The sequence below is a fragment of the Dama dama genome, chromosome 11 (genome assembly GCF_033118175.1).
Source record: "Dama dama isolate Ldn47 chromosome 11, ASM3311817v1, whole genome shotgun sequence".
NCBI classification, from domain to species: domain Eukaryota; kingdom Metazoa; phylum Chordata; class Mammalia; order Artiodactyla; family Cervidae; genus Dama; species Dama dama.
The window spans coordinates 70942941-70964893 of record NC_083691.1 but is presented as its reverse complement, the minus strand read 5'-3'; the positions used below and the strand labels follow the sequence as shown (position 1 = coordinate 70964893).

Below are 21953 nucleotides of genomic sequence, written 5' to 3'. Positions count from 1 at the left end.
ATAAATTCAGAATGAAATCTTTTGACTTATAGAGATGAATTATTTTCAACTCCCCACATATTGGAAATTTTTCTTGAGTCATTCAGGGAAAAATAATTAGATAAGCCAAGGCACAAAATACCAGTTACCCTTTCAACCTCACTTTGATATTTCCTTCTTAGTCCTTCCATCTACATGGGTACACTGCTGGCTGACACTCCTTAGCCATAGCTGACTGACCCAGGGATCACTTGACCCAGAAAATGCCCTTGTATACAGGCTAACCTCTAGCCCACCCATAAACAATCTGCCCATAAAGGAATAATAATAGTAAACTAAACCCAGTGGCATCTCTTATATAAATTCAAACTAGAGATAAAGGAGTCAGTTAGTAGAAGAAGGGAAAGCAGAAAAATAACATAGAGAGAAAAGAGAAAAATTGAGTCCTTAAGTCAGTTAGTGGTAGATACTAGATCAATGATCCCCCAAACTCTGCCTTGGATCTAGTCCACCTTCCAGAGGCTGAAGTCTATCTGTTCTTCATAGACCTGACTATCATGTGTTTCTTGTTTTTTACTTTAAGCCTGGACATATAGTTGTTTCAGGAACATTATATTTACTATCTTCTTTATTTCTGTGTCAACCTTTAAAATGCATTTTCACTACTGAAGTAAGATGGGTGACCTCTCTTTCTAACTAACTAACTAAAGTCTACCAATCCCAGGACACTTTTTGATGTAGCGAAGGAAATGGCAACCCACTCCAGTACTCTTGCCTGGAAAATTCCATGGACAGAGGAGCCTGGTAGGCTACAGTCCATGGGGTTGCAAAGAGTCGGGCATGACTGAGCAACTTCACTTCACCTGCTGAGTTACCTATTCACTGCCTTTTCTGGGTTTGGGAAAACCTGTAAAGCAATAATTACATGATGCATGGGACACATTCTGGTATATTTTACCCAAGAGGTTACCAGAACACTTGGGTTAATAGCAGGGGGACTTTTACCTTAGTAAATGATCTTAGCTAACTGCTAAGACAATCTTGAGAGCAATTAGAGAATTAGAGATTCTCCAGTTGTAAAAGATTCCTCTGAAAACTTTGTTAAATAAATTTTAAAAAAAGAAAACTTTGTTCAAGATGAACATTGATTTTAAAGAAATTTTCACAGGCAATAAGTTTATATGAGCTGTAGTTAAAGACAAATTGAAAACAATATTAAATATTTTATTCACCTTGACCTTTTTATATTTGATTATATTTAACTATATTTGTAAATTATACACAAAATCTGTAGAATGTTATTGTAAAATGGGAATGCTATCAATGACTAGGGCACTTTTAATCTCAATGTGATAACAGAAGACAACTCCAGTGTTAAAAGACTGAAAAGTATAACTGGATTTTTGTTTTTTCTTAACTAAGAAGCAATAACCATCAGATTTCAGATTCTACCTTTTTTTTTTTTTTTTTGCTTCATTGTTTAACATAAAACCTCCTACTGTACCTTGCTTCACAAAATTTGAACAACCCTCAGGGGGTAGTAGCCAGTTTATCTCACAAGGGATTTCAAATGAATTTGTACCTCATTTAGACAGGACTAAGTAGCAACTGTAATTTCAGTTGGATATATGCAGCTGACTCTCAGGTTTCTGGTCATAAATCTTTCACTTTATTGTCAGGATATTTTCTGAGGAAGGAGAAAAGGAAAATGGGTGTGTATGTATTTGCTTGGCTTAACTTTGATCTGCCTTGCTGGCTTTCATCACCTTTGGAGGAAAATGCATTTCACACTTAAGCTGTTCCACTGTGGAATGATAAGTGATGACCATCCTGTGGATTTTCACAGCTGTATAAAAGACATCCAGGTGCACCTGTCTTTGGAATCAGAAGTCAGTTAGCCCCTCTCACATTTACAAAATTGCTTCTGGGAGATTCAAACCTGGATGCCTTCCAAGCTAGTTAAAAATAATTCTGGAAGAAAAGTGCAGTGCGGGTTCTTGGCAGTAGAAACGTGAGTAATGTTCAGCTGCAGCAGATTCCTTTCAGCCGATTCTGATACCCATTTCATTTTCAAATTTCTTGCAGAAGTTATCTTGTACTTTCAGCTTTCTTCTGATAAACATATTGAAAATGCAGTCAAACAGCTTTTTATCATTTCAAAATTCAAGCTCAAATTCAATCCTGCTGCCCTGATGAAGTCAAGGAAGCTGCTAGAGCATTTTCATTATATCTAGAGCTGACTGCACAACTCCCTGACATTCTTTAAAACTGACAGCATCATTCATTTAGAACAATGTGATCGATCCAGAAGAAGCCAGTGGCAATGAACTCTGGATACTTATACAGAAAAGAATATCCTAGCCAGCTGAAAAATGTTCCCCTCTTCATTTTCTGCCTAGAGACAAAGTCTCTCACCTTTTGAATTTTAGATTCTGTTAAATCTTAGAGATTTTTCTGTATTGAATCATAGTGCTTGCATTTATACCTCAGTTGTCAGTTATTTTGTATTATATCTTAACAATGATAGAGTTGCCTATATTACTAAAGACCTTACTCCTAAAAATTCAGATTGCTAACTTAAATTTTGTATTTTATAAGGACTGTAGGTATTGTAAAGAAGCAGCCTACTAATTTTTGACTTATATAGAAATAGAACATTCATTAGTATGTTAGGACTAACCTAAGAAAATTACCATAAGGGCAGCTGTCCCTAGGGTGGTCAACACTCTGGAAGTTAGAATTGATATAAATGAATCTGAAAGTCAATGAACTTCAGAACTGGAAGAAAAAAAAAAAACAAACAGAGATCACTTCACGTAATGATTCCTAATTTAGGTTCCTTAGGCACTTAGGAAATGGACAAGCAGTTGGTGGTTCATGAGCCATTTTAAATACATCCTCCCCCCCACCAAAAAAAAATCATAGCAATTGTAACTGAAAGAATTTCACATGTTAACTAAAATGTGAATTTTGTTATCATTTGGTGGAGTTATATCAGCTTAGTATGACACAGCTTGGCATCTACTCTTATTGTCCAATTAGTTTTCTCTGTGATAAGATTATTTGGTCCTTACTGGAAACAGGGCTGTGGTTTCCCTGCTAGATCCTCATCCCAGGATAAAGGATGTGAAGCACCTAGGAAAAGGTAAACTTCCAAAAGGAGTTTCATGACCTTAAGAGGTGGACCCTCTATAATGAGTAGGGCATCTAAATTACACACAACTCATTTCCTCCTGCAATGCAGGAGACCTAGGTTCCATCCCTGGGCTGAGAAGATCCCCTGGAGAAGGGAAAGGCTACCCACTCCAGTATTCTGGCCTAGAGAAATCCATGGACTGTATGTTCCATGAGGTTGCAAAGAGCTGGACATGACTGAGTGACTTTAACTTTCACATTTCCCCAGAGAACATAGTACTCTGCCCAAAATAATTCATAAAGTGGAATAGGAAGTATGAGGTCACACAGGAGAAGAAAACAAGTCGATGGTGTAGGGTATCAGTGAGATCTATTTTGCTTCTCGCCATTCTTCATTCCAGTCTCTTTGCCTTTTCCTCACTTTTTCTCTTCATGGGAGTGTACAAGCAGAAAGCCAGGGCAGACCAAGGCGACTAAAGCCGGAGTCAAGGCCACTGAGCAGCCCTCAGGCATAGCTCAAAGCCTGGCAGTCTCCTCACAGCATGCAACAGGATTCTCCTCTTGCTAGGAGGAACATGGGTCCCATTTGGATATCAGATTCTCTGATGGTTTCTAAGGGGGGATTTTCCTCTGCTTACGGCCTCCCAAGAGCCAGTCTTTAATAGAGCTTCTCAGAAGGGTTGAGGACAGCACAGTGCTCCTTAGAGCACCACCATATGCCGTTAGCTTCTTCTACAGATAACCACATGGGCTCACTTGCTGAGGAACAAGCTTGGCCTTGGTGGATGGCATGTGATACATACATGCATTTGCTCAACAAATATTTACTGAACACCTGTTATATGCTTGTTAAGCATTGAGTTGTCACCCAGAACCACACAAAGTCTCTGTCCTTATGGAATTTACATTTTAGTGGGGAAAATATCATTATGATAAGTGCAAGGAAGTAGACACATATAGTAATACAAAAGGGCAAAACAGAAGGGTGGCCATATAATTTATCATCCAAACTGGACCACTTTAGAGAAGAAACCATTTTAGAGAAGAAGCACCATTAACAAATTACGCAGGGTAACAGGCACAATCAGGGATTCTGTCACCCTAGTTATCCATGATAGAGTAAGTCAGAAAAACTAAGAGGAATCTGAAAATACCCAACATCTTATTTTCTAGCCTCTGGGACCTTTGTTTTCAATTGATGACTTCTTGGCCCACCAGCTAAGGATTGTTGTCTTATGCTTAAGGAATAAACTATTATTTGGTTCCAGTCAAAACTGTTAGACTTTTGGCTTGTATTAAATCATTTGTACTCTCCTAGTAAGTTACCATGCTTTCCAGATAAGAAAATTCCTCTAAGATCACAAGACTACCAAGAGCTCACCTAAAATAGAGGCACTTTATTTTATGGTCCAGTTTCACAGCAGTCCTATTTCAGAGGATACATTTTGAGATGAAATGGCTAAGACTAGACTCTGACTGGTCAATGGGTGAAGGAAGATGTAGGGACATTAGAACTGTTGGCTACAAAGCACCTACCAGAACATGGGCAATGGTTAAACAAGGTTCTCCTATCCAAAGAAAGGCTACTGAAAACTGGGAAAGGCCAGTAAAGTTGTCTGCTTGCGACTTTACATTGTAGGTGGACAGAGAGCTTTCAAAGGAACTACAGACTTGTGTTATCACTGAAGGTAATTCAACTCTTGACCACACACCAAGAAAGAATCCTTGAACAGGTAATAGGCATTCATGATAACTGTTAAAGGGCTTCGATAATTAAGCAAGCTGGAAAAGAAATTTAGGAACTCACATCTTGCTCATATAATACATTAACTCCAGACTACTCCAGAGAACATTTTAATTCCCACTACGATAAGTACACACCTCTTCCTCATGTGTGAGGTACCCTACCCCTCCAACATATAACACCTCCTCTCTGCACAGAGAGATCCTTAGAAACATTATTCTTGTCTGATCTTATATGACTTCCGTACTTTTCAGCAAGCTATTAGACATCATTAATACTCTCCTCGATTTGAATGGTTTATTCTTTGGAAAAGCGTCAAAAATAAATGGACTCAGCACTTAGCTTACATATATTAAAAGCATATGTTCATTCATAACATCCAAAACACAGAAGCGACCTAAATGTCCACTGACAGGGGGATAAAGAAGATGCTGTATATATGTATTGTGGTATATATACTGTATGTATAGACCATTACTCAACTATAAAAAATAATGAAATGATGCTATTTTCAGAAACATGGATGGACCCAGAGATTATAATATTAAGTGAAGCAATTCAAAGATATCACATGATCTAATGTGTGCAACCTAAAAAAATGATACATAAATCACAAACATAGAAAACAGGCATGAGTACAAAAGGAGATAGTGAGGGGATAAATCAGAAATCTGGCATTAAATATATCACTACTATATATAAAATAAATAAACAATGAGAACCTAAGGTACAGCACAGGGAACTATATTCAATCTCTTATAATAACTTTTAATGGAAAATAATATGAAAAAGGATATCTATATATAATAACTGAATCACTTTCCTGTACATCTGAAACTAACACAGCATTGTAAGTTAACTATACTTTAATTTTAAAAAAATGGAAAACAACATATGATCAATTCATTGCCGATGAGCAAGACACAGGACAGGGCTTCTAAGTATACAGCTTAAATTTGTCTCTCTGCCTTTTGACAGGGGAAGGGCAAGTCTTTTATTTGACCAGTTAGTTTAGTTATCAATTCTAAACTAGTTTTTTCAATATACCAAATTTAATGTGCCTTTATTCCTTATTAAGTTCCTCTCTTTTTGCAACTGTATCTTACATAATTTAATGTGCAAGTGCAGTAAAACCTTGATAACCTTTATCTACTGAGACCCTCTAATTGAAAAGACTTTTAATGACTCTTTTGTACTTTGGGGTAAAAACAAATGACAGCAAAGCAAACAAAATGAACATAAAATGGAAACTTCCATGCAGTTACTGCATCACTTTCAGCTTAAAATTTAAGTTCCTATATTCTCAAATAGTTACTACTAGCCTCTACTCTAAGGTTCTGTCTAAATCAGTACTTGTCACTTGTAAGTTTAAGAATTAGCTGGAATGTTTATCGAAAAGCACCTTCTGGTGACTCAGTGGTAAAGAATCCACTTGCCAATGCAGGAGACATGGGTTTGATCCCTGATCTGGGAAGATCTCACATGCTGTGGAGCAGCTGAGCCCATGTGCCATAACTATTGAGCCTCGGCTCTGAAGCCCACACACCCTAGAGCCTGTGCTCCACAATGAGAAGCCACTGCCTTGAGAAGTCCATGCACTGCAACAAGAGAAAAGCCCATACAGCAACCAAGACCCAGCACAGTAAAAAATAAATAAATAAAATTATTTTGAAAAGCATCTTCTCAGGACCCACCTCTAGAAGATCAGGAAGAGGCCTCAGGAATCCACATGTTTATCCCTCCTGGTGATTCTAAAACCTGCACTTTGAGAATCACCTTCATTTATTATAGCACGGGAAAAGAATTAGATTTTTCTCCATGCTTACTCTTTAATTAATTGTTTAATTACTTATTAATAAGTTACTTACTAATTATGTATCTATTTATATAAATATAAATGCAAAAATAGAAAATTATCTATAAATTTATATATATCACTTATTAAAATACTTATTAATTACTTATAAATTACTTGTTAATTAGCTCATAATTATTAGCCAACTATTAGACACAGACTAAGTAATACATGTTAAATAATTTGATGTACACAAAGATGCCAGGTATTGAATATTATTAACTTTATTTTACAGGTTCAGAGAGTTTAGTTAACCTAACTGAGATCACACAGTAAATTATGAGAATCAGATTCCAAAAAGAAAAGTAAGATTCAGAGCCTTTTCTTTCCTTTCTAATACATTTACTCTATATGCCAAAGCAATAAAGTTAATCGCTGCTTAAAAAAAAAAAAAACTATCAACCATAAGAATTTAAATCTTTTAAAAAAAGTCTTTAGGCTTATCAATTTAATAAACCAAAGTATGCCATTCATTCCCTAAGCTCTCCTTTATCAAAGTCTGATGGTAGCTCAGGTCCTTAGTTACCCTATGGTCAACATGTCAGCTAATCACAGATCCTGGTGTAATACAGGTCAAAGCAGGCTTCCTGTGTCCTTACAGAGCCTTTCACGCTTTTCAAAAGGCTTTCAGATACATTCTCTCATTTGATTCCTCTAACAGTACTAATAGATCACACAGAATAGATGACATCTTTGTCTCTTAATACCAAAAGTCACAACAGGGTTCTCACTCTGCTCCTTAATTCAGAGGCATCGTCATCTCGACACTTCAGCTCTCATCTGCAGAATTCACTTGAGCTGTTCACCTTCGCTGTGAACTCGGTGGTTTTGTGTCCCTAGATAACCTCAGGACTGCAGCTCCATCCAAGGGGGCCAGCCTCCCCAGCAAAAGACAACATTAATAGAAGGTCTGGCTGAAATGCCCTGATTTTATTTTTCTCTGGGAAAAGATGTAATTGCAGAACAACTGCTCTCCAGTTATTCACATTTAAACATTTCATTTGATGAAATGATTTCTTGTACTCATTTTATTACACAGTTTAAAATTGTGGCTTCAATATATCTGATAGTGATATTAAAGTATTACAGTTACAATGGCTAATTTAACCCCATGTCCATTTGGAAATAATCTTATTCTAATGCAATGCCTTTACTCATGGCAACAGAATTTTACCAGAAGCTTTTTGACAGTAACATTTTATGGAATCAGCAGAGCATAGACTTGGCAAGTGCTCGGCTGGCAGAGGTTCCACGTACAAGGTATTCCAACTGCACCATGAAGCAGCCAGGCATGGGTGACTGGCTTGATCCTGAGTTAAAGTCAGTTCTGAGAGACAAAAAAAGCAAATCATCCTGCTCCTTTCAAATACATATTGCAATTTCTCTCCAACTTCCAATTACATACATGTAAGGAGGAACTGGTCAGAAGCATAGCGTGTGTGAATCTAAATATACTTAGTAAAATACTATAGAGGGATATGATTCCACCACTGTGGGCTTCCCTGGTGGCCCAACTGAAAAGAATCCATCCCCTTCAATGCAGGAGATGTGGGTTTGATACCTGGGTTGGAAAGATCCCATGGAGAAGGAATGGCAACCCACTCCAGTACTCTTGCCTGGAGAATCCCATGGACGGAGGAGCCTGGCGGGCTGCAGTCCACGGGTTTCCAAAGAGCCAGACATGACATGACCTATACCACCACAACCATAACCATTTTACCACTAATCAGCAGTAGTGTTTGCTAACATATATGACATCATATATAAATATAGGGGCTTCCCTGGTAGTTCAGCTGGTAAAGAATCTGTCTGCAATTCAGGAGACTCTGGTTCAATTCCTGGGTCAAGAAGATCCCCTGGAGAAAGGATAGGCTACTCACTCCAGTATTTTTGGGCTTCCATGGTGATTCAGAACGTAAAGAATCCACCGGCAATATGGGAGACCTAGGTTCAACCCCTGGGCTGGGAAGATCCACTGGTTGAGGGCATGGAAACCCACTCCAGTATTCTTGCCTTAGAATCTCCATGGAGAGAGGAGCCTGGAAGGCTACAGTCCATGGGGTCGCAAAGAGTTGGACACGACTGAGCGACTAAGCACACACAGCACAAATAAATATAGAAAGCTGTTTGGTGCATTGAGGACTAATCTGACGTAGATGAGTTTATTCCTAAGTCCAAATCAAATGTTGTAAGGTGCTCGTTCCTCTTGGATAAGTATATTTGAAATGCAATATGATGTGTTTTTGATATTTTTATTATCACCCAAATCTACAGTAAAGTGTTGGTGAATTTGAGCTATGCCATCACATCACTGACAATGGTGATATAAATATCAAAGAACAAAAAAATGAGCAAGCAATATGATTAACATCTAACAGTAAAGTATACAGCTTTTACTTTAAAAATTAGAATAAAATTAGTTGAGACATTAAGGAACATTGCAAGATATGTGATAAAGAAAAGCATGAACTGGCAACTGTCTTCCACACCCCTGCCTGTTAACCATTTCCAGTAGCTAAATTAACTTTAGTCAAGGTTAACCAACTCCATTCTATTACCACAGATGGGTCCCTTGACTATACTTTAATCCTCCTGGAAATTGTAAGAGACCAAATTAAATCTTTCACATTCAGCCAGAGGGAGAAGAGAAGAAAGTCATAATTCTGACATCACTATACTATACTATGGGAAATTTGTCTCTTTTCAGAGTCATTGCCCACCCAGAAAGATAACCCTTCCTTGTCTTTAGCACTTATAAGCTAGGTTGGTACATGTCCAATCTCAGGGTCATGGCCATTTCTCTGCTACACAGCTTACCTTGGAAAAGACAGTTTTCTCCCTCTATCAATCATTAGCAAAGGTAAGTGTCAGACTATGTGGTTGCATGAGGTAAAAACAGATGAATGTTAACTAGTTCATTTCATAGCACTAAGTACAATGAGGAAAAAGCCTGGAGCTCAGAGTTAGAAGCTGCAAGTTTGCAGGAAGAATCCCAAAACACCACATTCTCAGCAGATATTTCTGTGTCTTCTGGTATGTGTTAAATTGCACTATCAAATGCAAACTTGAGTATCTTGGGAGCAGCCTGGAACTATGGACTGTTAGGCTGAGTCAAGATATCTGGCTCCACACTGGGGAACTATAATTGGCTATACTCCAGTATAAAATAAAAATAAAAAGTATTTTTTAAAAAGATATCTGGCTCCACCACCAATATGAGTAGGATGATGGGCAGATTGTTCTAATTCTGTTTGCCTTCATAAATATGTTAAATTAGAATAATATCTCATGTGTTTACATCATACCAATGTCATAACAATTCAATATAAGAAAGGAATGTGAAAGCAGTTGGAAGAAGATGAAAATGTGATTTTGATTATATGCTATAAAGATACAGAGAGTGGATTGTAACATCTTCAGAGAAATTTGGGCTAAAATCCATATGTGGTGATGGAATCATGAACAAGTCATTATTCTATTGAAAATAATGCTGAGAATGTTAATTGAACAACCTCTTCTATTCAAAATGATCTCACTTTCATCTATTCAAATTGTATCTAAGGAGAAAAAAGTTCATTCTTTAATATCATGCTGGAAATGGTATCTCATGTATATGCCAGTTTTGGTCATGTGATAATGATTCATATTCATCTTCTGATAGAATGGAATGGGGATGTGAACATGGGATTTAGGTCATATCTGGACTCACATACGTGTTTTGACACTTTCTAGGTGTGTGCCATTGGATCAAGTTCTACCATTTGACTATCAGTATCTGTTATATGTATATATAATAATTTTTCTTACAGGTTTGCTTCAGTGATCAAATGAGAGACTGGATACAAAAGTGATTTGGAAACTGCTTTGAAATCACTACTATATACAGAGTTCATAAATACATCATCATCTTCTGAAAACTTAAATAACTTATACAATCTTCCAGATTTCTTTTTAATACTCACCACATTGAACTTCCATCCCACACAGTACAGGAAACTCAGTCTCCTGTCTTGTGCATTCCTGTCTTATGTTTAGTTCTCATGCCACATTCTCTCTTCCTATATCCATATGAAACACCCTTCCTGCTTCCATCCTTCAAGGCACAGCTCAACTGCCTTTTGTTCTCTGAAGTCTTACCTGATGAGATTCTATATTTATTCATCTCTTCTCTAACTCTATTGTCTAAACTCTTAAAACACTTCTTTTTGATGGCACTCATCTACCACTTACTGTATATAGTTACCTTTTCAAATAACATGTATGTATCATATCTTTACCCTTAGGACAAAGGTCACTGAGTTTAAAGAACATGGCATGCTTTTCCATCCCCAGTGTATGAAGTGAGATGTCTTATAAGTAGTTGTTCACATTTTGTAATGACTGATACAAATAAAATAAATGAAAATGTACTGAATGGTGTAAAAATTGAAACCTACATATCTATTCCAAGTGACAAGGAATTACTTTTTAAAAACAGTATATTTTAAGATGATTTTCCAGTTGCAACTTGTATAGTGTGCCATTTTAGGATATATATGTGTGTGTGTGTGTATGTGTGTGTGTGTGTGTGTGTGTTTAACAGTATTGGCAGAAGAGTAAGACTGAAACAATTCATTTCAGTGTTTAGAAGGTTACCACAGATTAAAACCAAACCAATTTCTGTTCATGAAGGAGAAGCATTTAAGAAGCTGCCATCCATAGTACATTTGGAAGGGATTCATCCAATAATGACTAAATTAAAACACAAATCACTGAAGAGAAAGAGTAGACTCAAGCAACGGGCCAAGTAATAATGAAAAACAAAATAACAGAGCATGGGTGAAAGATAATTACAGTCTAGATTTCAAATAAGAAATCATGAAATAAAACCGAATAAATTTACTCATAAAACCAAATGCTCCCCTATATGTCAACTCATTAGCTTTGATAACAAAAATTGTGTTGTGTTCCAGGTGACCTAAATTATCATATCTATCTCAATCCTCAAATATATATCTCTGGGTACAGAAGAGACATGGTTTACTGAATTACTAGACTAGATTTCAGTAGCTAACGACTGTTGGGAATCAGTAAATGTTAGATATCATGATGGGTACCTTTATAAACATCCATTTTTTTCAATACTCTTAATAGTCAGCCTTTCCATCCCTTCACTATTTATTTCCTTTATCCTTAATTTGACAATTAATCCTGTACTATTTTGTGATTTCTCTTATATTATTTCTGTGTTAGTTGTTCAGTCATGTCTGACTCTTTGCGACCCTATGGACTGTAGCCTGCCAGGTTCCTCTGTCCATAGAATTCTCCAGGCAAGAATACTGGAGGGATAACCATTCCCTTCTCCAGAGGATCTTCTTGACCCAGGGATCAAACCTGGGTCTCCTGCATTGCAGGCAGATTCTTTACCATCTGAGCCACCATAGAACCCCCATTATATTAGTGACTAGAGATATTTATCTCCCATCCTTCTATGTGTTTATTCATTCATCTATTCTGGTTAAATATTTATTATATAGCTATTAGGTATTAGGTAGGTATCATTCTTAGTTCTGGACATAGATAAGTGAATAAAAAAAGTCCATTACCCAATGGAGCTTTCACGTTGGTATTCCTCATTTGTACATACATGCATTGTGTACCCAAACTAAATTGTTAGCTTCTTGGGAGCTAGTTCCTTAATTTTACTTCCTTTCATCTTCTAGAGTGTCTAGCATGCTACATACTTAATTCATAATTGGTACACAACAGGTGTCACTCTTTTTTAAGATATTTCAAATATCATTGTTGGATTAAACAGCATTTACATTTTTAAAAAATATCCTAAGAATAATATGATATCAAATTCTTAAGGACTCAAAGGAAAGTCTAATAAGTTAGTATTCTCTGCATTCCACATAACCTCCTCTACCCCTCTGATCCTCACTGAAACAGTTATTTAGACAGACTTCTAGGTCAGATTTCTCTTCTGGCTGAAACAACATCCACATTTATATGGGCAAGAGTTTTGCTTCTAGTATGAATTTTTATTATGATTCTCAAGAACAGGATATTTTCTTAATGATATCTCTTCAGACAAGGCTATTGATCCTATTCCTTTAACCCACTTTAATTAATTTGATAAGATTTTGTATTTGAAAATAAGAACTCTGGTTTATATATTAGATGGAAGAGTTTCACATAGAATTATAGTCTACACATACATTGTCCTCTTCATTTTTCTTAGCCAGGCAGAAGATAGGTTAGTATTCCTGGTCCCCAGTCTCCACATCTTTGGCTATTCCCTGATGTTTTTCTTCTTTCTGTGCTTTGAAAGGCAGTATAGCATAGTGGTTAAATGCATGGGTTTTTAAGATATGACTTTTGATAAAACAGGTTCCTCTTCTTAGAACTTTTACAGGAGTTATATCATAGAAATACATATAAACAGTGGTACCTAGTCTGTCATATACCAAGTGCTCATCAAGCAGCAGATCTTTATATGTGAGTCAAAGGAAAATAAAAGACCCTTGTTGAAAGCTTACCTTCATTCAGAAAAGTTTAAAAATAAACTTTATAATATTATTATATTAATATTACTAAAATAATAATAAAAGTAATTAAATAAGAAAACAATAATATTATTATTTTTAAACTTTTCTGAAACCCGATAAAGTGTATGTTGTTATGTAAATATTTTGCATATGTATGTGAGTTTGGAGGCTCAAAAATGAATTTAGCCACATTACCATCAATAAAGCTGGCTGTGGGCTAACATAGACACACACAATATCATGGCTGGCATATGGGAAGAGGTACAGAAAGGGCCTGTTTGAAGATTAAAGAAACGTGAAGTCATCCTACTCTCAAAAAACAGGCAGATATATATTTTATCTTGTATTTAATCCAACAAAATATAGTTATTTATCTGTAATCCATTTATGCTACACAAAAAGGAACTAGGGTCAAAAACTTTAAGTAATACACTCAAGTTCACATAGTGATTTCATTCAGGATTTGACAGTGAGTTCAAAGCTGGACAACTAGCCAGAGGCCATCATTTTTTTTATCTTTTTTTTTTTTTTTTCAGAGGCCATCATTAATTGAAATACCAGGGAAAGAAGGGCCTTTTCAGCAGAGATTTTAAGCACAAACTTATAAGAGTGAAGTGCTGTGTATGTATATGAATATGTATATATGTGTGCATACATATGTGTTATGTGCATAATATAAACAATTCAGAGGTGAGGAACTATGAAAAACAGAGAACACAATTACCTAGCAAAAGAATGGACATTCAATGTTCTTCCTTTCCTTCCTCCTTCCATGCTTCCTTCTTTTTTCCTTATTACTAAGTTTTTTAAAGAAAACAGACCATTTCTAACGTCTGCTTTACGATGTGCTGCAAAGATGTTACAGATGTAAAAATCCTACAGCTTCTGCCATTGTGAATACATTGAAGGATATTCAAAGAATTGGAGATTTGGACCTTGCCAGTGTAAGCTGGAAGACTTATCTTCAACTTGCAACTATCATAACAGTGTCTGCTTAGATTATGTTCTGTTCATTTAAACTTCTTAGCATAAATTCAGTTTATGAACCATTATAAAGGATTAAATATGGGAGAAAAGAATACTACTTGGTCAGTGTAATCAGCATATTCAGATAAAGAAGGGCATAGAGAAATAAATTATTTCCCGTTTAAAATAAATTTATTATTTAAAATAAATATCATTTCTGTTCCTCTTGATTATGGCTATTAGAATGGAAGTTTCATAGAGACTGCATGAACTGAAATCTCTACGTCTTTATATCCCTAATCTTGAAAGTCTTCCTTAAGTCAATTTGGTTTATTTAAATTATTTCTTTATTTAAAGATCCTGTTCCTATTTAGTGGCCTTTCTGAGGTCTCCCCCTCATCCCGAATAAAATGCTTGGAAGAATAGAAGGGGCACGGCTGAGTGACACAGCTAGCCGTGCCCAAAGTCACTCTCATGCTTACACATAAATAAATACAGATACATATTTAAAGAGCAAATTATAAAAGCATTAATCATTCATCCTGTCAGGGTGCCAAATTGCAGGGGCCTGCCCAGGATGTCTAGACATTTGGCTCATGCTTTTGCTAAAAATGTGGAACATGTGATCTGATGTTTGGATCAGAAAATACAGGTTCTATATAAGTACACAAATACACATATATTGTCCCTTTTTTGGGGGGGGAGGGCAGAGCCCACAGCTTGAGCCTTGGAAGAAATTACAATGGGGAACTTGATTTCAAGAAACTCCCACAAATTAAATAGAGCAGAATTTATGTAAAACTGGTCCCAACATAATCTCTTTCAGCCTACTTCCTTTCCTCAGTCTGAGCTACACATCCGATACATTAAAAAAAATGAGCTACATCTTTTGGTTAATTTGAACTATGCCTGCTCCTATCCATCTGTAAGGAAACAAAACAGTTCTGAGCCCTCAGGGCTCCCCACTCACATGGGTTCCTTCTTTTGTGCAGTATTGTTGGTTTGGAGGCAGGGGGCATATAAGTGGTGGCTGAAACAGGTATCTGCATGCCCATCTACATCAGAGGGCTACCTTTTTCTTCCATGGAACTTAGATTTTTCGGGAAGGCAAAAGATCCATGCTTAGCCACAATGTGCTGTTTTGCATTCATAAACCACTAATTGCAGCTTCTCTGGATCTTCTGTAGGCCCAAAGACACTCAGACCCAAATACAGATTAGGTACTTCACCAAAGAGATTCTCTGTTCCTGCTGTCAAGTCTTTGAATACATGACAGTAATTACTGTTCAGAGGAACACTAGAACACAAGGAAAGCTGCCAGGCACCACTTAGCTCTCCTTCCTTCTTGCAGCCCCTTTCTCCACCCCACCACTGAAACCTAAACCAGCCAATTGGATGAACGGCATGAAACTGCTAGACGCAGCACAAAGCCTGCATCTTCCTGCTGCTGTCAGACTGACAGTCCACTTCTCGCCTGGAATTGACTGAGGTTCTCTCCTCGACTCCCTTGGGGGTCAGAAGACTCTCCCTGTCCATCTTTGTACCCCAATAAACAGGCATTTATCTCTAAGAATATGTAAAGCTTAGTTCTATAAAAATAGATGTGAGCATGACAAACTGTGATCCCAGTTGAGCCACTAGATGACTCAGCTGGAGTGGACAGGGCATTCTGAGGACAGTTTGCGTATCTGCTGTCCCAGAAAACACCTCAAACGCCCAGCTACAGAGCAGCATGCCCAAAGAACCCTTAATTTCCCTGGAGCTGCAAACCACCAACTTCTACCTGAACAGAAGTTTGGACAATCTACAATGTTCTTTCATGTGTCTATCCTACTATAAAATCAGCTCTAACTTACGATAGACTCTAGAAAGTATCAAGAGAAAATCCTGAAGCATGCATTTCAGAGTTGCTTGCCTTGCCTTTCATTAACTATAAATACATAGCATTCAGGATGCTCTGACATGAAGCAACCACTTCTGTGTTTACAGCTTTTAAAAGAAGGGAAAATCAGAAGCAAGGGCTATCTCATTTTTCTTACATATAATGTGTTCTCCCTTGCCTCTGCCAAATGGATGAAGACTACATGTAGCATTAACCCTCGGGAAACCAAGTCACTGACTGAAGTGGAATTAGTCCTACATGTCAAAAGGATTTAAGGAAAGGAAAAACAAAAGGCATTTAAAGAGTCATACTATCTTCTAGTTATTAGGCAGGTTATTTTTATACATTATTTTATTTTACTTTTAAAAAAGCAAATTAATTTTTCCTCTTAAATGTGTGGGATAGATATTTTTAACTCAGATTTTACAGATAGGAAAAAGTGATGCAGAAGGTTAAACAACTTACCGAAAGTTAAAGAGCTGGTGAGTAGCAGAGCTGGAATTAAAAACGTAATGCTATATACTAGAATTTATTTGACAGAGTTAAACTATGATTGTTGTAGTTAGAGCTCTCAGGAAACACTCCCAGGTGATACGAAACAAAGAAACACAAAAACGACTCTGAAAAGAAACAGATGTCTGAAACTATATGTCTGAAAGGGGTCTCTAGACCTTCCACTGCTCTTTGAAGGGATGGTGATCATATTATAAGGGATTTACCTCTGAATGGATCTGTGGTTGTTGTTCAGTCACTAAGTTGTGTCCGATTCTGCCACCTCATGGACTGCCAGGCTCCTCTGTCCTCCTCTATGTCCCGGAGTTTGCTCAAATTCATGTTCATTGAGTCTAACTATCTAATCATCTTATCCTCTGCCCTTCACTTCTCTTGCTTTCAGTCTTTCCCAGCATCAGGGTCTTTTCTAATGAGTTGGCTCTTAGCATCAGGTGGCCAAAGTACTGGAGTTTCAGCTTCAGCAGTAGTCCTTCCAATGAACATTCAGGGTTGATTTCCTTTAGGATTGACTGGTTTGATCTCTGTACAGTCCAAGGGACTGTCCAGAGTCTTCACCACCACCACAATCCAAAAGCATCAATTTTTGGTACTCAGCCTTCTTTATGGTCCAACTCTCTTATCTGTACATGACTACTGGAAAAAAACCATAGTTTTGACTATACGAACTTTTGTCAGTAAATCGATGTCTCTTGCTTTTTAATATGCTGCCTTGGTTTATCATCCTTGTGGCTCAGCTGGTAAAGAATCCGCCTGCAATGTGGGAGATCTGGGTTCAATACCTGGGTTGGGAAGATCCCCTGGAGACGGGAAAGGCCACTCACTCCAGTATTCCGGCCTGGAGAAGTCCATGGACTGTAGTCCATGGGGTCACAAAGAGTCAGACATGACTGAGCGACTTTCACTTTCACTTGGTTTATCGTGGCTAGAATGGATCTAGCATTCCATAGTAAGACTGAATGAATAAAAGTCATTCAGTCATGTCCAACTCTTAGCAACCCCATGGATTGTAGCCTGCCAGGGTCCTCTGTCCATGGAATTCTCCATGCAAGAATACTGGAATAGGCTGCCACTCCTTTCTCTGGGGGATCTTCCCAATCCAGGGATTGAACCCAGGTCTCCCGCATTGCAGGCAGATTCTTTACCATCTGAGCCTCCAGGGAAGCTCAGTCTTTGCTATATGTCAAAACTTACTAAGTCTATGTGCATATCATATCTAATTATTAGGTTCACGTGTGTAATTTGATTATATACCTATCATTTACTGTGTTGATTCTGGACTAGATGATGGTGGTACAATGATTTAAAAAGACCAAATCCCCAAGATAAAGGCACTCATAGCAAAAGATGGCAACAAATGCATTCACATACATATATTTGCATTAGCAGCATAAGCAGAGTACTGCGAGATCATAAGGGAAGAAATAATAAGAGAGGCTGATTGGAAACAACCTAAATAATCAAAGAATATTTGTCAGGTAACTTATGGTCTACTAGTCAGCCATTAGAATCACATTGTAGCACAGTACTTGAAAACTTGGAATATTTTTTATATCTGTTATTAAGCTGGACAAGCAGGTTATAACATGTACATGATATGGTTTCATTTGAAAAATATATGTAGAGAACATTTCAGCAAATGTTAATAATGGTCATGAAAAGTTAAATCACTGTCTTCTGCTTTTTTGAGTTTTTAATATTTTCTAAGTTTTCTGCAATGAATCTATTTTTCTTTTGTAATTGGAAATATTTTTCAATGCGTTTTATTTAAAATCAAATAAATAGTGTTTGCAATGTCTTAACAAAAACAAAAATGATTTGAAATTTCTCCAAACTGAGAAATAATTCAATTCCTAATAAAATCAGGATTTATTTTTACAGAGGGCCTCCTGAGCTCCAAGATGCCTCACTCTGACTAACTGTGATGCCCTGAATTTCTCGTCAGTATTTGGAATCATGCCAGATGTGGCATCTTGCCTTAGTCCAACTCTTCCCTCGTGGTCTTGAATGACCTCTCATACTTGAGATATTGATCTGGAGTGGCTCAGGTCTGTTTCCCTTTAAAGTCCAGTGTTTTGATACCTGGCTACATTACTCAAGCATTGAGCTGAACAGTTTGAATCACTGCTATTATTTGGGGAGTCAGGATTATTAACAACCAACTAAACTAGGAGAAGACCCAGTATCTCTCAGGAAGCCTTTCAATACCTCTGGGTCAGTTCTTATAAAATTAACAACTTAAAAAAAATAATAAAATTCCACTTTCAAAAAAAAAAAAAAAAATTCCACTTTCAAAGCTACCTGAGGAGTCAGGAGAAGGGGAGAGAGTCCTATAGTGGCTGAGCCTGATTACCAGCTCAGATCACTTACAACCTGGGTAGAATGTGGACAGCCTGTGATGTAGCCTAGGTTGCTGACACAATGAGGCCAGCATACCAACAACAGACTCAGAGGTAAACAAGATCACTCCTCTGCACTGGGAGTACTGTGTAATAACCATTGTTTTTTTGTTTTTATGGGGTATTTCCCCCTGTGTACACTGAAAAACAGCATAATTCTATACATATTCATATAGCACCAGCTTTTTAATTCAGCACCAAAACAAAGAGCTGACAGAAATTTCTTATATCATTTTTCCATTTTTTTTCTTTCTTCTTTTTTCTTTTTTTGTAGTGTCTAAATAGAACAGAATGTCTTCTCAGGTACTTACTCAAATATAAAATTCATTTTGATGATCCTCATTACTTTTGTTATACTAAAGGTTATAGTCGTGGTTAATCAAAAGATTTTCTATGGTGACACTCTCTAAATTAAGCTACCAAGAATTGATATTTTAAGCAAACTATCTCCTGGGTTTTAGTATTTGATCTGGGGGGTGGGGGTGGGGAAAGAGTGTTAGCAGCAGGGCACATGTAAGGTGGATAGATCCTCTTGAAGGAGGAGAAGAAGATGATGAAATATTCCTTGGAAAGTCTCACATACGTGAATGTGACAGGGAGATTTCAGAAACAATTTTACCATTTGAGCAAATGTTTCTCTTTGAAATTCTTAATACCAGTAAATTAATACCAGAGCATTTTAACCCATGGTTCATAATTATAATAATTGTAGTAATAGCTCTTTATATCATGAAATTTAATTGCTTGACATGTATTAATGAATGGAGGAATGCATTTAGTTCAATTAGAAAAAATATTAATCACATATTCTATGACTTCCTGTGGTTAATAAAAATTTGGTTGGCTGACTGTTTAATGTAGAGGTGAGATGATATTTAATATACAAAAAGAAAAATAAATTATCTGGATAAATAAGTAAAAACACACTATTTAAAAATCCAAGTAATAAAGGGGAAGAAAACAAAAATTGTGCATGTATGAGTTTTTAACTAACTATTCATTTATTTATTAAAAAAAAAATACTGACACAGGATATGCACTATTCTAGACACTAGGAAACATTACTTTGCCAACAAAGGTCCATCTGGTCAAGGCTATGGTTTTTCCAGTGGTCATGTACGGATGTGAGAGTTGGACTGTGAAGAAAGCTGAGTGCCGAAGAATTAATGCTTTTGAACTGTGGTGCTGGAGAAGACTCTTGAGAGTCCCTTGGACTGCAAGGAGATCCAACCAGTCCATCCTAAAGGAGATCAGTCCTGGGTGTTCATTGGAAGGACTGATGCTGAAGCTGAAACTCCAACACTTTGGCCACCTCATGCGGAGTTGACTCATTAGAAAAGACCCTGATGCTGGGAGGGATTGGGGGCAGGAGGAGAAGGGGACGACAGAGGATGAGATGGCTAGATGGCATCACCGACTCGATGGACACGAGTCTGAGTAAACTCCGGGAGTTGGTGATGGACAGGGAGGCCTGGTGTGCTGTGATTCATGGGGTCGCAAAGAGTCAGACACGACTGAGCGACTGAACTGAACTGAACTGAGACACTAGGAGTAAAACAGTGAACAAAAGCTTCAAAGTATCTGCCCTCTTGGAGGTTTCTCCCTAATTATTGGGATAAGCATTAATTATTCACATTTGGATCTGCACAGATTTAACACACTGTTAATACTAACCTACTTTACCAATGAATTACAGAGCAATGGAGAGAGGATTAAAAGGTCTAGTCACTTATGTAATCTCCATGTGACCTTGGCCTTGACATTTAACCTCTGAAAAACCCTTTCTTTTTAATGTACTGATTGGTAAGAGTAGATGATCTTTAAGATCTGTCCAAGTTATAAATGCCATAATTCAGTGTTTCTTGCTGAGAGAAAAAAAAATATTTTTGACTCATGTTTATAGTGTTTACAAGTAGAAAGTTCTTAACAATTAAAAAGAAAAAAAACAAAAGTAACTCTAATTACAATCAACAGCAAACTGAGAAAGGTATCGCAGTACTTATATACATGTAAGTAAAGTAGTGATGGGCAGCTCTGGGCCAAGTTCATGGGAAAAATCACCACACTGATTACAGCCATTGTGAAGGGCTGTCAGAAACAGCAAGTAAATTACAGAGAAAAGGACCTACAAATCCTTTTCTGAAAATCAATTACTATTATCATGATGTTAACTGGGTAATTTTTCTAGCACAAGGGGCAAATGCATTTTTAAAAACATAATCAGTTGGATGGTACACATAGACAAAGCAATTCTTACAACAGCTAATCTGAGGTTATCCTATCAGAAAAAAAAATAACCAAAAAAACAAGATAAAACAACTCACACTGCGTATTAGAATACAAGTTATATGCAAAGAATGATAGATCTTTTAGCTACTCTTAATTTACTTAGCTTTCTTAATAGAATAGAGAACAGAAAAAGAAATCTCAGAAATCACACCTTATGTAGACAGGGGCAAACCTTATTTATATTAAAGATAATATCCATAAAAATAAACTTGGAATTAATTATGTTCGGATTATCCAGTATTTTCATTAAAGAACAATAGAGCCTGGAGTCGAGTACAAAATGGCATTTGTTTCTAATTGCTTATGATTTAAATAAAACAATGTCAGACTAAAGAGTTTTTACTCTCAGTACCATGGAAGCTATGCCGTGGGATGTCTTGGGCACAGTTTATGATTCTAGAGTTGGTGAGAATCATATTCCTCATAAATTACTGCCTGGATGCAGGAGCTGTTTCTTTTACATTTCATTACCTGTATATCTAATCACATTAACAGATTCTTACTAGTCTTTGTTTTCTTTAGCTCAAATAATACCTTAACTCCTTTCATTTGTACTGTGATTCATGTTTAAAAAGTGCTTTGATATCCTTTTTGTTGTTTAAATCTCAAATACTTCTTAGAAGTAGATAAGACAAGCATGAATCTCTCTGAGGCTCGGTCTCCT

General features: G+C 36.9%; 1 protein-coding gene across 1 annotated transcript in view; it reads right to left on the bottom strand.

Moving 5' to 3' along the window:
- The window catches only part of NRXN1 (neurexin 1), a 1175743-nt gene that overhangs the window by 816990 nt on the left and 336800 nt on the right, over nucleotides 1-21953 (bottom strand). The window lies entirely within an intron of this gene.